This window comes from Periplaneta americana, chromosome 9 (genome assembly GCF_040183065.1).
Source record: "Periplaneta americana isolate PAMFEO1 chromosome 9, P.americana_PAMFEO1_priV1, whole genome shotgun sequence".
Lineage (NCBI taxonomy): Eukaryota > Metazoa > Arthropoda > Insecta > Blattodea > Blattidae > Periplaneta > Periplaneta americana.
This window is the reverse complement of record NC_091125.1, coordinates 81,922,111-81,936,119: the sequence shown is the minus strand read 5'-3', so window position 1 is coordinate 81,936,119 and position 14,009 is coordinate 81,922,111.

Below are 14,009 nucleotides of genomic sequence, written 5' to 3'. Positions count from 1 at the left end.
CACGGCCGTGCCTGGACAGACCCTAATTGTGTGAAGTCAGTGTATGGCTGTATAATGCAAGATCCGCCAGCTTGCACTGCGCGCTGCATCATGGGTAATTAATGGCGCCTGAATATTTCAGCGTGAGGCTAAGTCTTTGCATCACACAAGACACGTGCAGGCCTCGGATAGGAACCGGGAGAAGCTTGATTCAAGATCCTGTGCTAATGCTAAACGTAAACGCACTAGTTACAAGGGCTTTAGCCAATTTAGTTTACCTAGAGTCTTGAAAATATTCATTTTCAGCGAAAATAAATTATGCTATATATTTACATAATTTGTACTGGGTTGGGCGTAAGTTATGGGCTGATTTCAATTGCATAATACGATGACGCTTTCTGATTTTGCGCGGATGTCTTGTCAACTGGATTAAGGAAGGATTGTCATTAGCAACCATAGCGTTATGTCAACAAAACATCGTGCATTTTCCGTTGAGATTTTATTTTAAGAATAGTAGTCACACATCTCTGTGCAAAGGATATTTCGTCGCCACTTCGAGCTAGCACGTCATAACAAAGTCACCGAATATGGGACGATTGTTGTGAGCTGATTAGAACAGTTCCGTACCACTGCATCATACTGTGACAAAAAACACTCTGTCCGCCCAAAGACACAACGAACGCCTGAGTGGATTCAAGAAGTCCAGAACGCATTGCTTCGAAGTCCTCAGCGATCTGACGTTGCACGGTGAATGTCGGCTAGCAGCCTGCGCCGCATATCTATAAAGATCTGCATTTCCATCCTTGCAAGATGCAGATAATGCGAAAGTTGAATGAAAGGGACAAAGTTCTCCGAATGACTTTCGCCACGAACTTTCTTGGACTTTTGGCAGCCGATCTGCAGATCCTAAATAGTTTCGTGATGTCTGATAAGGCCCTTTTCCATCTATACGGTATTGTAAACAAGTAGAATTTTAGATATTGAGCAAAAGAAAATCCATTACAGCTGCATGAGAAACCATTTCATAGTCAACGTGTCACAGTGTGTTGCGATGTTACTTCGTCAGGCATCATTGGCTCATATTTCTTTCTCATGGTAGGCCTAATGCCATTACCTTTAATGGAGATCGCTACATTGAGATGTTGAATGGCTTCCTCCTTCCGAAGTTGGTCAACAGAAACCAGATATGTTTCCAACAAGATGGGGCAACTGTCTATACTGCCCGGTAGTTCATGAACGTCATGATAGCCTACATGCGTTTCCGAGTCACCTGATTTCGAGATTTGTGGACGTTCACTGTTGCCTGATTTAACCACACCAGATTTCTTCTTGTGGAGGTTCTTGAAGAGCATCGTATTCGTCACATGTCCTCAAACATTGCCTGACCTCAAGGACCGGATAAGAGAGGCCATGCGAAACATTCCCATGGACATATTGGATCATGTGATGTACGCTTTCGTTCGGATGTTGGAAGAATGTATTGATGTATTGCCCGTAATGGTGAGCACCTATCTGGCGTCATATTAAAAATGTGGGATTTGTTACCTAGGACAGCCGTTTTCAACCGGTGTGTCACGATGTGTCGCGAGAAAATGAAAATAGTAAAGGTTGTTGCAGCAAAAATTGGAAAAATAAACACACACAGTTATCTAAATCTCATTTGTACACCACAGGCCTACATAGGAATGAGATAATTATTAACATATTTGCAGCTCAGACTGAAGTTCTAGAAGTCTTGAGACCCTTGAAAGGACATGGTATAGCCGACTGAAAGTTGGAATTTTAGGATTGATAGATTTTAAGAATGAGAAGGGTTGGCCCGGAGGTACTTCTCTATTGTGTTGTTCACTGCTAGTTGTTATCCATCTTGGAATGTAAACGGTACAAGATGTTAAGAAAAACATAAACATATACGAAAAATTATACAAAAATAAAAAAAAAACTTAAAAATAGGCACTAACGTCAAAATGGGGATTTTAGGCACTATGAAACCCCATTATTTATACATATTTCCATGAAAAACGTAAATATTAAATCGCAAGCCTTGTGTAACAAGGAAAAAAAATAGGTTTTTGTCTAAATTCCGCTCTCTAATGATAAGTAACAAATCACGGATAGCCGTGTCAAGCACACAGACAAAAGGCTACTAAAATGCTGATTTAACGATATTCATGCAAGTTGTTTTCATGCCTTAATTTTCGTATTAGTAGCTAAGTTTGGTATATAATATACTGTAAGCATTTTATTTACAGCACTTAACAACTTACGACCTTCCAAATGGCACTTTAGTGAGAGTTTTACAAATTTCCATTTATTGGCAGTTCTTGATTTTAATTTGGTTGAAAACACTTTCACATATGGCCAAGTAAAATACTGTGAATTCATTTATTCTATTGGTATGACGAATTTAATGTCTGAGGTTGGACGCCTGTATCGATGATACAATGATATGATAATACATAAACATAATAACCAGGAGTGTTGAATTCCAAAATCAACGATAACCGGCCGCTAGATTTAGATTTCTTCAAAAGAAAGCTATGCTTTTATAGTAAATAAAATCCGTGATATACCTAATCCACGAACTTCCTGTATAGTTGGTAATACAACAACCATTACACCGCTGGGAAGGAATAAATATGAACAATTTTGAATATAGGTTACTGAATTTCACGAAAAACAAGAGATGTGTCGTTGGCATGTTGCAATGAAGTTTCTTTGTTGAGTTAGTTTCCATTTCGAGACTGACTGATGATATTCACCACTAGTGTTCGGCGAAGTTTGCATCCGCTAATGACTATGTGCAGGATTCCTTAGTCTCTGGAAGGAACAAACGGTTATTCGGGGTTGGGGGCGGCTTGCCTCGTCATCAATATAGTTTTCTAATAACCAGTTAGTTACTCTCTCTTTCGTGATGACGCTGCAGTTGAAAGCAGGTCACACAAATTCCAGCAGACTTCAGCAATCGTTCGCCATCTGCGAGTGGCTTTCCCCTGCACGACTCTCTAACCCAATGCCAAGCTTCATTTTATGCCTCACGCTATTAAATATTACATTATTTATCACCAAGGAATCCAAGTTAAAATGTTCCCTATTTACAAATTTTGTGTTCACGTGTACAGTATTCGTACGTATATAGTAGGTAGGCCTGCTGGTACTTAATAGCCTATATGTAATATTATAATGTATGTATGTATGTATGTATGTATGTATGTATGTATGTATGTATGTATGTATGTATGTATGTATGCATGTATGATTATGTCTCGTGACGAGAATATTGTACGAAATGAAAATATAAAAATTGGAAATTTATCTTTTGAAGAGGTGGAGAAGTTAAATATCTTGGAGCAACAGTAACAGATATGAATGATACTCGGGAGGAAATTAAACGCAGAATAAATATGGGAAATGCCTGTTATTATTCGGTTGAGAAGCTTTTATCATCCAGTCTGCTGTCAAAAAATCTGAAAGTTAAAATTTATAAAACAGTTATATTACCGGTTGTTCTTTATGGTTGTGAAACTTGGACTCTCACTTTGAGAGAGGAACATAGGTTAAGGGTGTTTGAGAATAAGGTGCTTAGGAAAATATTTGGGGCTAAGAGGGATGAAGTTACAGGAGAATGGAGAAAGTTACACAACACAGAACTGCACGCATTGTATTCTTCACCTGACATAATTAGGAAGATTAAATCCAGACGTTTGAGATGGGCAGGGCATGTAGCACGTATGGGCAAATCCAGAAATGCATATAGAGTGTTATTTGGGAGGCCGGAGGGAAAAAGACCTTTGGGGAGGCTGAGACGTAGATGGGAAAATAATATTAAAATGGAATTGAGGGAGGTGGGATATGATGATAGAGAATGGATCAATCTTGCTTAGGATAGGGACCAATGGCGGGCTTATGTGAGGGCGGCAATGAACCTCCGGGTTCCTTAAAAGCCAGTAAGTAAGTAAGTGTGTGTATGTATGTATTGTATGTAGGCTATGTATTGTATGTGTGTATTGTATGTATGTATTGTATAGTATTGTATGTGTCCATATTTGTTGTAAACACAAAACAAAAATGCATTAAGGGGAGGGGGGAGGTACACCATTGGCCTGCAAAAATTAAGTAGAATTAATTTTTTTTATATCTCAGCTACTATAAAAGCCATATGAACGAAACTTTTCATAAATAACATTAAGATACTTTTCAGTCAATATTTATCATTTAATAGTACATTATGCAACGAGCCTATAATGAAGGTAATTAAGGAGCGAGTATGGATATTTATGAAACGAGCGCAAGCGAGTTTCATAATTTTCATACGAGCTTCTTAATTACCATTATAGGCGAGTTTCATACGACTTTTTATGCTCGACCATATTTCTAACTTGATATTATTAATTTTCTTTGTATCTGACCTTGGCCAATGTCCCGTATGTTGTGAGATGTGCGCAGACGCGAAAGTATTGATTTTTTCCGAGGAACAGATGTTCACATTGACCTTGCTAGGCCATAAGAACCTACAGAGACAACATTAAAATTAAATTAGACATCGAAAAACAAGATGACAAATTTAATTTATTTGAATATTATTTACAATTAACGCTAATTATTATAGTAACAGAACATAACCTTCTGCAACAGTATTGGATTTCCAGCCTCCGTGACTTTTCGCTAATTCTCTTTCGATTGCATATCCGAGAATAATCGATACTTGCGGTTTTATAACGGTAGAAAGCTGACCTATCATTGGCTGAACAGTTGTAACCTGAGTCGTCATTGGCTGAAAGACCTGACCTTTAATGAGTAGGTGTACTTTAATGACATGCATTAAAGGTCTGCTACCAGGTGTATAATTACTACATTTCGGCATGGTCGAGCATAAAACAATGAATTATATCATCGAGTATAATTTTTGTACTTAACTCAATTTGACCGGGAAATGTACTTAACGTATGTGTGCACTAAGCCATCGATATATTTCTTTATTTTACGACGAACGCTTTCGCCTTACGTCATCATCAGGTTTCATCCATACATAACAAAAACACATTATAAAACATCTGGTTACAAACTTACAATATGTGTGAATTGAGCCATTGTGAAAAAAACTAGAAAATCAAACGAGTTTTAGGAGCATGTTAAAGTAGAGTGGATATGAGATTTTTGAAGTATTTGCACAAGATTGTCAAAAACGGAAACACCAGAATTGCAAAGTATTATGCACAGTAGATAGGACTTATTATAAAACAGTTAAAAACAATTAAAACATTTGAACAACATATTTTGTATAAATTAGTTGTACATATTTTGTTAAAAATACATCTGTAATATGTTAACAAGTCCCATTGGTTATCTAATCAAAGATTATGAGAAGTGAATAAATGTCCAGCAGATAATTGCAGTTCAATAATAACTTGGTCGCAATATTTGTTGGTGGACGTTATGATGTATGGAAAAAGTAAGAAACGAAATATAATGTGTTTTAATTTTACTGTTATTAAGTGCAAAAAAATATAATAAGTTTTAATTTTACGTACACGGACATACAAGTGATCTTGTTCACTGATAAGCTTCGCCAGCAGTGAGCAATATTCAGTTGTTCGATAATCTTTTATTCAAGTTTTAATTTCGTAACCTTACAAGTAATATGGGCAGGTAATTGTTTTAGATATTTGACCATATACTATAAAGATATAATTTTGTGCGCAGTTTGAGGGGTATGAATTTTCTTTATGGGGGATGTATTTTCTTAATTAAGTTCTCCAACACCGTTAAATAGGATGCAGTGACGTCTGTGATTTTGGTCTAAACCAGTTTGGGCACAACGGGGAAGTGAAAAGGAACTCAGAAACCCCCGCACATATCCTTTCCACTTACACTGTCTAATAAAAAAACGCACAGTGGTGGATTTCAGGCGACCAGTGAGAGCCAAAAATTCGTAAAAGCTATGATGCCTGCCTTACGCAATTCACCTTTGAGTAATGCTTACATTCCTGTCTACTAGTATTGGGTCAAAACATTACTGTCTCAGCCGGGGACGGTGGAGTAAGGAGTTAGGGGATCGCCTTCGGTGACTCCAGTGAGGTATTAGTGTCCTGACCTGCTCTATACCTCTGGCTAACTAGATCTCGTATTAAACATCACACGATTTCTTTTTGTGGGGTTATATGATAGACATTGTATATGTGTTACTTCTGCTTAAAAATCTCCTGGAACTGAAGAATTTAATAATGGCTGCCAAGGGGAAACATAACAAGAGGAACATTGCAGCTAATACTATTATCTGTTTGCGTATACTGTGTTTAATAGTAGTCACATAAAGGGTCTAATAGGACTTGAGGTGAAATTTAGATACCCTATGGTCTGAGTAAATCGCATACTTGTAATTTCCGAAATATGCGAATGATAGATGTTTGAAACGAGGTCGTGCTGTTTTACTAGTTCTACATATGATACATGTGTATATGCATGTAATGCGTGTTGTAGTCTATTACGTTGTACAGTAGTATACAAGGTATTGATTTACTGTAATGCATTTGTATGATATGTATGCATGTATACGGATATGTGTATGTGCTTCCAGCTATGGACTATATAAGTTAGATCTGATTATCCACATTTTCTCATTTGTGATCGATGTATCATCTATTAATCATAATTTCATTATATTGCGTGATTATTGTTTTAAGTGTAGTTAACTATAGAATTAGCCTACCTATGATTATTTGTTCACAGAATTATGGCAAGATTTTGTACTTAAAGTGGATGTAGACCACAACATTGTAATAGTTGTGGTTAAATTGTTTTGAGATTATTTTTATCAGCGATATTGAACTACAAATAATGTAATGCCAGTTATTGAAGCCGTAAGCAATTTGTGTAAAATATCATTCGCTAAACAGCGTGTTCTGTGCGTATTATGTTAGAGACTTCAATTAATAATCTCTCTTCGACAATACATGCTCTGTAAAGCCGATGTTTGACAATTGTATCAAGCTTTCTAATCTAATGGCTCTACCACAACTCTTAGCGATCGGTTAGAGAAATTGTATGCAGCAGAATTTAATCGAGTGCGGAAGCTGAATAGAGCTGTAACTCCTAGCAGCTAAACCTCTTCTGGTAAATGTCTTCATCCTATTACATCTATCTCAGAAATATTTTACAGCAGGCGAGGTATGCCATAGAATTAATGAGGCTAAGTAATTACCTATACATTTTATTGAAATATTTCTGTGGTTTATTTTTTAACGTGTTATTTGTTATGTTGAGGTAAAAGACAGAAAAATTGTAACGTAAAAGTTTACTCTGACGTCACTCGTGGTACCATGGACAGAGAAGTGTAAGATAAACTTCGTGCCTCGTGGTTTTCCACGCTCTTCGTCTCTCTCCATTCTCTATTTAATGCGCTCGAGATTTTACAGTACGACGCATGTTGCCATAAATAATTCAGTCACTTATATTCGGAATGAGAATGGCAAACACTATCCACTTCCAACCACTCTTTAAGTCAAGTATGCACATTTCTTTTTCCCATTGGTTGGAATATCCACTCTGTATTAGCAGTAGAATTTTGAAAATTTGCCCTTTATAAAAATAATACTGAAGAAATAAGTGTATGATGAAACTCAAATTTTTGTAACTTTATTAGGTTTCTGATATACATATATGTACCAAAAATGAAAAATGTGTTAAAAATGCAAACAATAAATAAATAAATAAATAAATAAATAAATAAATAAATAAATAAATAAATAAATAAATAAATAAATAAATCTTTATAGTCTTCCCTTATTCTGGAGCTGTTAAAACAAAACTCTGTAATAGGCATAAAATTCCTATAATAAACGCAATATTATCGGTTAGGGAAGCGTTTAAAAGACAGAACAGTTCATGCTATAAATTTTTCATTTCGCTACAACTACTAAGTAAAATAAAAAGTAATGTATGACTGAAGTGAACTAAGACGAAGATAAGTGTATTTAGACAACCAAGTGTAAGAAGGAACCACGAAAACTTGTTCGAAATATTTATATTAATAAGATGAGAGTAAAATATTTAATGTAACTTATGTACGTATTTATGTAAGATTGTATATAATTATAATGCGAGGTATGTATATAACATGATTATAAATCTGGCGGATATAACGCGAGTTTTTAAGATCAATATGGCGACTAGAGCGCTGTGAAAGTTGGCAACACTGCTAAAAATCTTTGTTCAAAAACACCAGCTAAATATCTCACCTGGCAGTACTGTCTACGTATACAGGAAACGTCAAATTCACATACTATTAAAAAATAAATTGCGCTCTACAACTTCTTTCTTAAGGTGCAGTTTCGTTTATGCGATGATCGCGAGCAACTGCTGCACGCGTCACTGCATTGACACGTTGAATGGAAACCAGTAGAACCGGTTTGATTTGTGCAGCGAGCGCAGGCTTTCGCATGCTTCCGCTTCAACGATTCGTCGGAGACCAGTCAGGCTGCGACAGACGCGTGTGTTGTAGTGTGTTTTATGCAGTGCACATGATACAGTTTTCAACGATTTTGTCGCAAAAAATGAATTTCAGTAGAATTATTGACTCAAAATTAATATAAATTCTTTCAATTTAATGTGTACTCTATGATCCTTCACACAAGGATTATAAAAATGCTGTATAAAGAGACAATATTTGGAAAGAGATCGCCTCCAATTTGGAAAAGAAAACAAGTAAGTAATCATCAGGCTTCGAGACTTTGGACCCGATACAATAAGTTTACTGTGCATGTACTATAGGTTGTTGACTCGCTGCAGGTAGTGAAAGGTAGAGATGTGTTGAGGTAGCAACGTTGCTGTTTAGAGTAGAGTACGGTAGTATGGGGAAACACATATGTACATTCTGAAAGTAAATATAGGCCTACATTAAACAATGACAATGTCAAAAGAATGTGAAAAGTATTTATTCTCCTTTCTTTTATAAGCATTTGTGTTTAATTATAGACAGTGTTAATGATGGAAATAAGCACGTAGCAGTTTTAATTTCTTCATTTAGCCTATTGATCGTCTTTACGAAGTACAGTTACAGTGCAGAATTGCATTGTACTACAAGATATATTTTCAGTGTCTCAAACATAAATCTTTTTCGGTTATCTGCTAAACAAAGTTTGTACTGTGAAAAGCTGCGCTCTACATCGCATGACGTGGTAGGAGCAAAACGAAAAAACCTCACATCATTACAGTCTCTAAGAGGCAGTCCTTTATTCTCGGGTGACTCTATGTCCACTAATTTGCTGTTTATATTACACAATATCCGTTATTTTTACATAAAATTGATTTCCACTTCTATTTTACACGTTCAGTAACCAGTGTACTTGGTGTATCATCAATTCTCTGTGTCATTTCCTCAACTAATTTGGGGGCTTCCGGCATCTCTTGCTCTGACTTTTCTAACCATGTAATAATTTCAGTCACAGTTTGAAAATAGGTTTGTATGAAAACCAAATTATTCGTAAGAACCTTCAAATCCAGAGTGCTTTCCTTTGCGTATTTGTTGGCATTCATTCTATCATTCTACAGTAACTGTACGCTTTACCTAGTGCTGCTTATGATTAGGTTTTCTCCGGAGCGGTTGTTTGCGCGCTTTCAATCGGATACCTCCGGTTACCTCCGATTGATGCCGGGCAGGTTGTATATGCGCTGTGGCGCAGACATACACTTTCCGCTGAGCATTCCTTTAATCGTTACAGGTAGTGATTCGAGTCCGCTGACGTCCGCGTATCTTTTAAAATAAGTTGTAATTTGTTGTTGTTTATTCTCTCTTTTATGCTAATCTCTCTCTCTTTCTTCGGCTATTTTTTCTTGTGTTGCTTAAAGTGCTACGCTAGCTGACAGATTTTTTTTTCTAGTTTTGAAATTCATAGTATATGTGGAAAGACATATTAGTTTTATGTCATTGATCAAATTAATGACATTCAATCAAACTGCAAAAATAACGCAGAAGTAAAGCTTTTCAGTAAGTAATGTAAACATTTATACTTTAATTCTCCTAGAAACTCTCGTTTAATCGCAAACAGGGTTTCTCAATTATTATTCTAATCGGTTTAGTTTAACGTAAAATATATTAAGGGAGCTTCAGAATGGAACAAAAGAAACGTGGGCTATCAATGGGTTAAAATTTACTGTCCAACATAATTTATTCAGATTCTTCACCGGATTGTGATCATTGTGTTAAAGAGTGTCAGTATTTGAACTGCCTCGTCTAAAACGCGCCACTCTCTCTCTGTAATAAAAATATAAGTGGATATCAACTTAAGAATAATTGTAATTATATTAATACCACATGTTTCTTTAGTTTCATTCAGAAGTATTTTAATCCAAACAGTAAAATATAACTCTAGTTGTCTAAACAACAAAATATAACTCAAGTCGTCTTGTAAATATTTCATATGTTTTTTATTGCCTCGAAAGCTAAGTTTTAGAGAAATTTCAAGACTTTCCTAGACTGTGAGCCTTTGGGAACAATAGCACTAAAACAATTTAAAAATAAATCGTATCAAATGTTTTGCGTAATTGTTTTCATCAAGTTCGCGATCGCTTCAAATGGTCTAACAAAGTCGAAGTTCCACCACCCTTAGAGTAAATTCGCCCACAAAGTTTACAGTGTGCGACTTTATCATTATCTTTAACTAAATTAAAGAATTTCCATGCGACGGATATCCGATTTGGTGCCATTTTATTCCACTCACAACTATCGTCAGTCCGTACCCGCCGGTCATCCTTGAGCTAACTGGCGCTTCTCTCCGAACCACCGCATCCCTCCGTATGTCCCCTGTTCCACCTACGGTAGTATCGGAGATCACCGGTGGAGAGCTTTATTCGTAATCTCCGATTCCTCCGCGGTAGTAGCCACTCCGATGAGCAGCACTGGCTTTACCACTATACTCAGTACGCCGTTATGCGGATTTTCCACTGAACTGCTCTATCGGGTCCGAAGTCTCGAAGCCTGGTAATCCTATTATTTTTTAGAAAAGCTTTAACTGTTCATTTTATTTATTTATTTATTTATTTATTTATTTATTTAGTTTGTATACTTGTTTACTTACTTATAGTATAAGTACATCACAATATACATGCGAATTAACGTACTCAGGGTGGTTCTTGAACATGTTTCACTCCTTGTTTTCGACTCTTGTTTTATTTGAAGAATTTGGTAAAATATGTTTTTTTTCTTCACAAGACACTAGTACGTGTCTGGGAACATAAATTTACTGTATTCCTGTATCATTTTAAATGTATTTATAATGTGCTTTAAATTTCACAGTAAATACACATTAACTTTTTATATTAAAAAGTAGTAATTTATCACTATAAGAGAGTAAAATTATGTTTTATCTGTTAGTGGAAAATTTAGGATATAGAGTGTAAAGGCTGGTTCACAATAAACCGGGAATGGAAACGACAACGAGAACAAGAACAGAAATATTGTTAAAATAAATGTATTGAAATATGAGCATTCACAATTAATTATTGGGTTAATCTTGCTCGAGATAGGGACTGATGGCTGTCTTATGTGAGGGCGGCAATGAACCTCCGGGTTCCTAGAAAGCCAATAGTAAGTAAGTGGAAAATTTAGCGCCAAAGCGAGGCTGAGGATGATAATTTCCACGAGTGCATAAAGTCTGTTTACTCTCGTGTGCTATAAATAATTTAACTACAACTTGTATCCAAATTTAATTTCAAATTGTATCGTAGTCCTTTTCTTTGTAATGTCTTGTTTGTGAAGAAGTTAAAATGAATGAATGAATGAATGAATGAATGAATGAATGAATGAATGAATGAATGAATGAATGAATGAATGAATAGATTTTATTACTGCTAGTATTGTTTGTCATGTATAGAGTGATTAAAAAAAACAATTTTTACTGCTGTGAATGAAGTCGTTGTTTAGGTTGGAAGGTTGATAAGGACGCTGAAAGAAAGACCAGTTTAGATAGCTGTCATGGATAACATTTTAACTCTCTTTATATCTTGAATTAAAGTAGTAGCATTAAATTGCACTACAAAAACACGTAACAAAATGTAGTAGGTACTCAGGGTAGGTTCTGAACATGTTTCTCTCCTTTGTTTTCAACTCTTATTTTATGTAAATTAATGCATAAAATTACTATGTTCATATAGACCCTATGAGTTTTAATATTATATTTATAGTGTATACTATTCTTAATTTTGGGGTAAATCTCGATTACCAGAATGGTCATTCCACACTTGAGAAATCAATTTTGACAACACAAAAAAATAGTGTTGAAACGACTGCATGAAATGTACAGGTAAGAAATTACACACTCAGTATTCCGTAATTTCCTGATTGCTTTGTATTGCGATTCAATTTTGCCTTCCCTGACAAAATAATCCCTAAAGCAGTTTCGAATTTGAAAACCTTCTGCCTGAGCGAAGCCGTCTGCCTCTGAACGTCATCCACCGCTAAGGAGTAACTGTTAGCATGCCTGAACATGCAACGAGCAGATCCTAGTTCAAATTCTGGTTGGGATAAGTCACCTGGTTGAGGTTTTTTCCGGGTTTTTTCATCAACCCATTAAGAGCAAATGATGGGTAAATTTCGGCGCCGGACCATGGACTTATTTCACTGAAATTATCACCTTCATCTGACTCAGACGCTAGATAACCAAAGCATTCCATAAAGTGTCGTAAAATAACCGATTAAAACATCAGTTGTCATAAAGTTCAACATTAGTAATATACGTTACAAGAGCGGTATGTTGACGTTTTCATGGTCGAGGAAAAGTTTGAAAAGCGAAACGTAGTTGAGCTTTTTTAATTTCCGAGAACTTGAAAATAAACATACCGCTCGTGTATCGTACATTATTTTGTGTGAAGATCGTTTGTTACATACCTGAAAGACGAATTTCTAATTAGTTGCAATGAAATCTCCATGTTGGTTTCTGTTTGATGACGGCAACTTCGGAAAACCAAAATATCATTCTTCAACATTGTTGCTATAAAATGTTTTCTGTGTTTACTATACTCCAGCAGGCCGTGATATACGTCTGTCTTTTTTCCCCCCCAGTCTATAAATGCGAACTTAAAACAAACGGTAAGGTTATGTAATGATTTATTTTTCATTTTAATATTTTAACAATATTATTTATATAACATATTGCAGTAATAACATCGGCATCTGGAATCTTGTTGATTTTTTCACGGCTTCCTTAATGTTACTTGTATCAGGAATGCAATAAGTTTCGTGGAGTAGTAGACTTTACTTAATTTTTGCAAATATTTAAAAACAATAATTAACATTGCAATTTAGGTGAAATAGCAGTGGTAAGTTTCCAATTTATAACTATTACTATGTTAAACGTCTCTAAAAATAATATGTGAAAAGCCTAAAGCAGTAAAATGAATGTCGCGCTTAAGCGGTAAGAAGAGGGAAATTGTTATGTGTGTTACGTTGGGAATACTGAATGTGGTATTTCACACTTACCGCGTATTGGTTCTGTGCGGAAAACAAGCAAATACGCACGATCTCGCACAAACCTATTTATCTTCCTCCTAAAAGGAAAAATTTGACTACAAAATTTTCTCCTTGAAAATTTGTTTAATTTTTGCAGAATGAGAAATGTTTCTTGTTACTCTTCCTATAAATTTGACTGAAATAAGATAACATAGTCCACACTTGCGAAGTAACGGTTAGCTCGTCTGACCGCGAAACCAGGTGGCCCGGGTTCGAATCCCGATCGGGACAAGTTACCTGGTTCAGGTTCTTCCCTTAGTTTTCCCTCAACTCAATATGAGCAAATGCTGGGTAACTATCAGTGCTGGACCCCGGACTCATTTCACCGGCATTATCACCTTCATCTCATTTCGACACTAAATAACCTAAGATGTTGATGTAGCGTCGTAAAATAACCTATGTACTAAAAAAAAAGATAACATAGAATCTGTCACCAGTTCCAACCCAGTGTACTGTAACTTAACTGAATTTGTATTAGATTACTAATTAATACCCTGCAGAGGTATATATTGAATACAGTAACTAA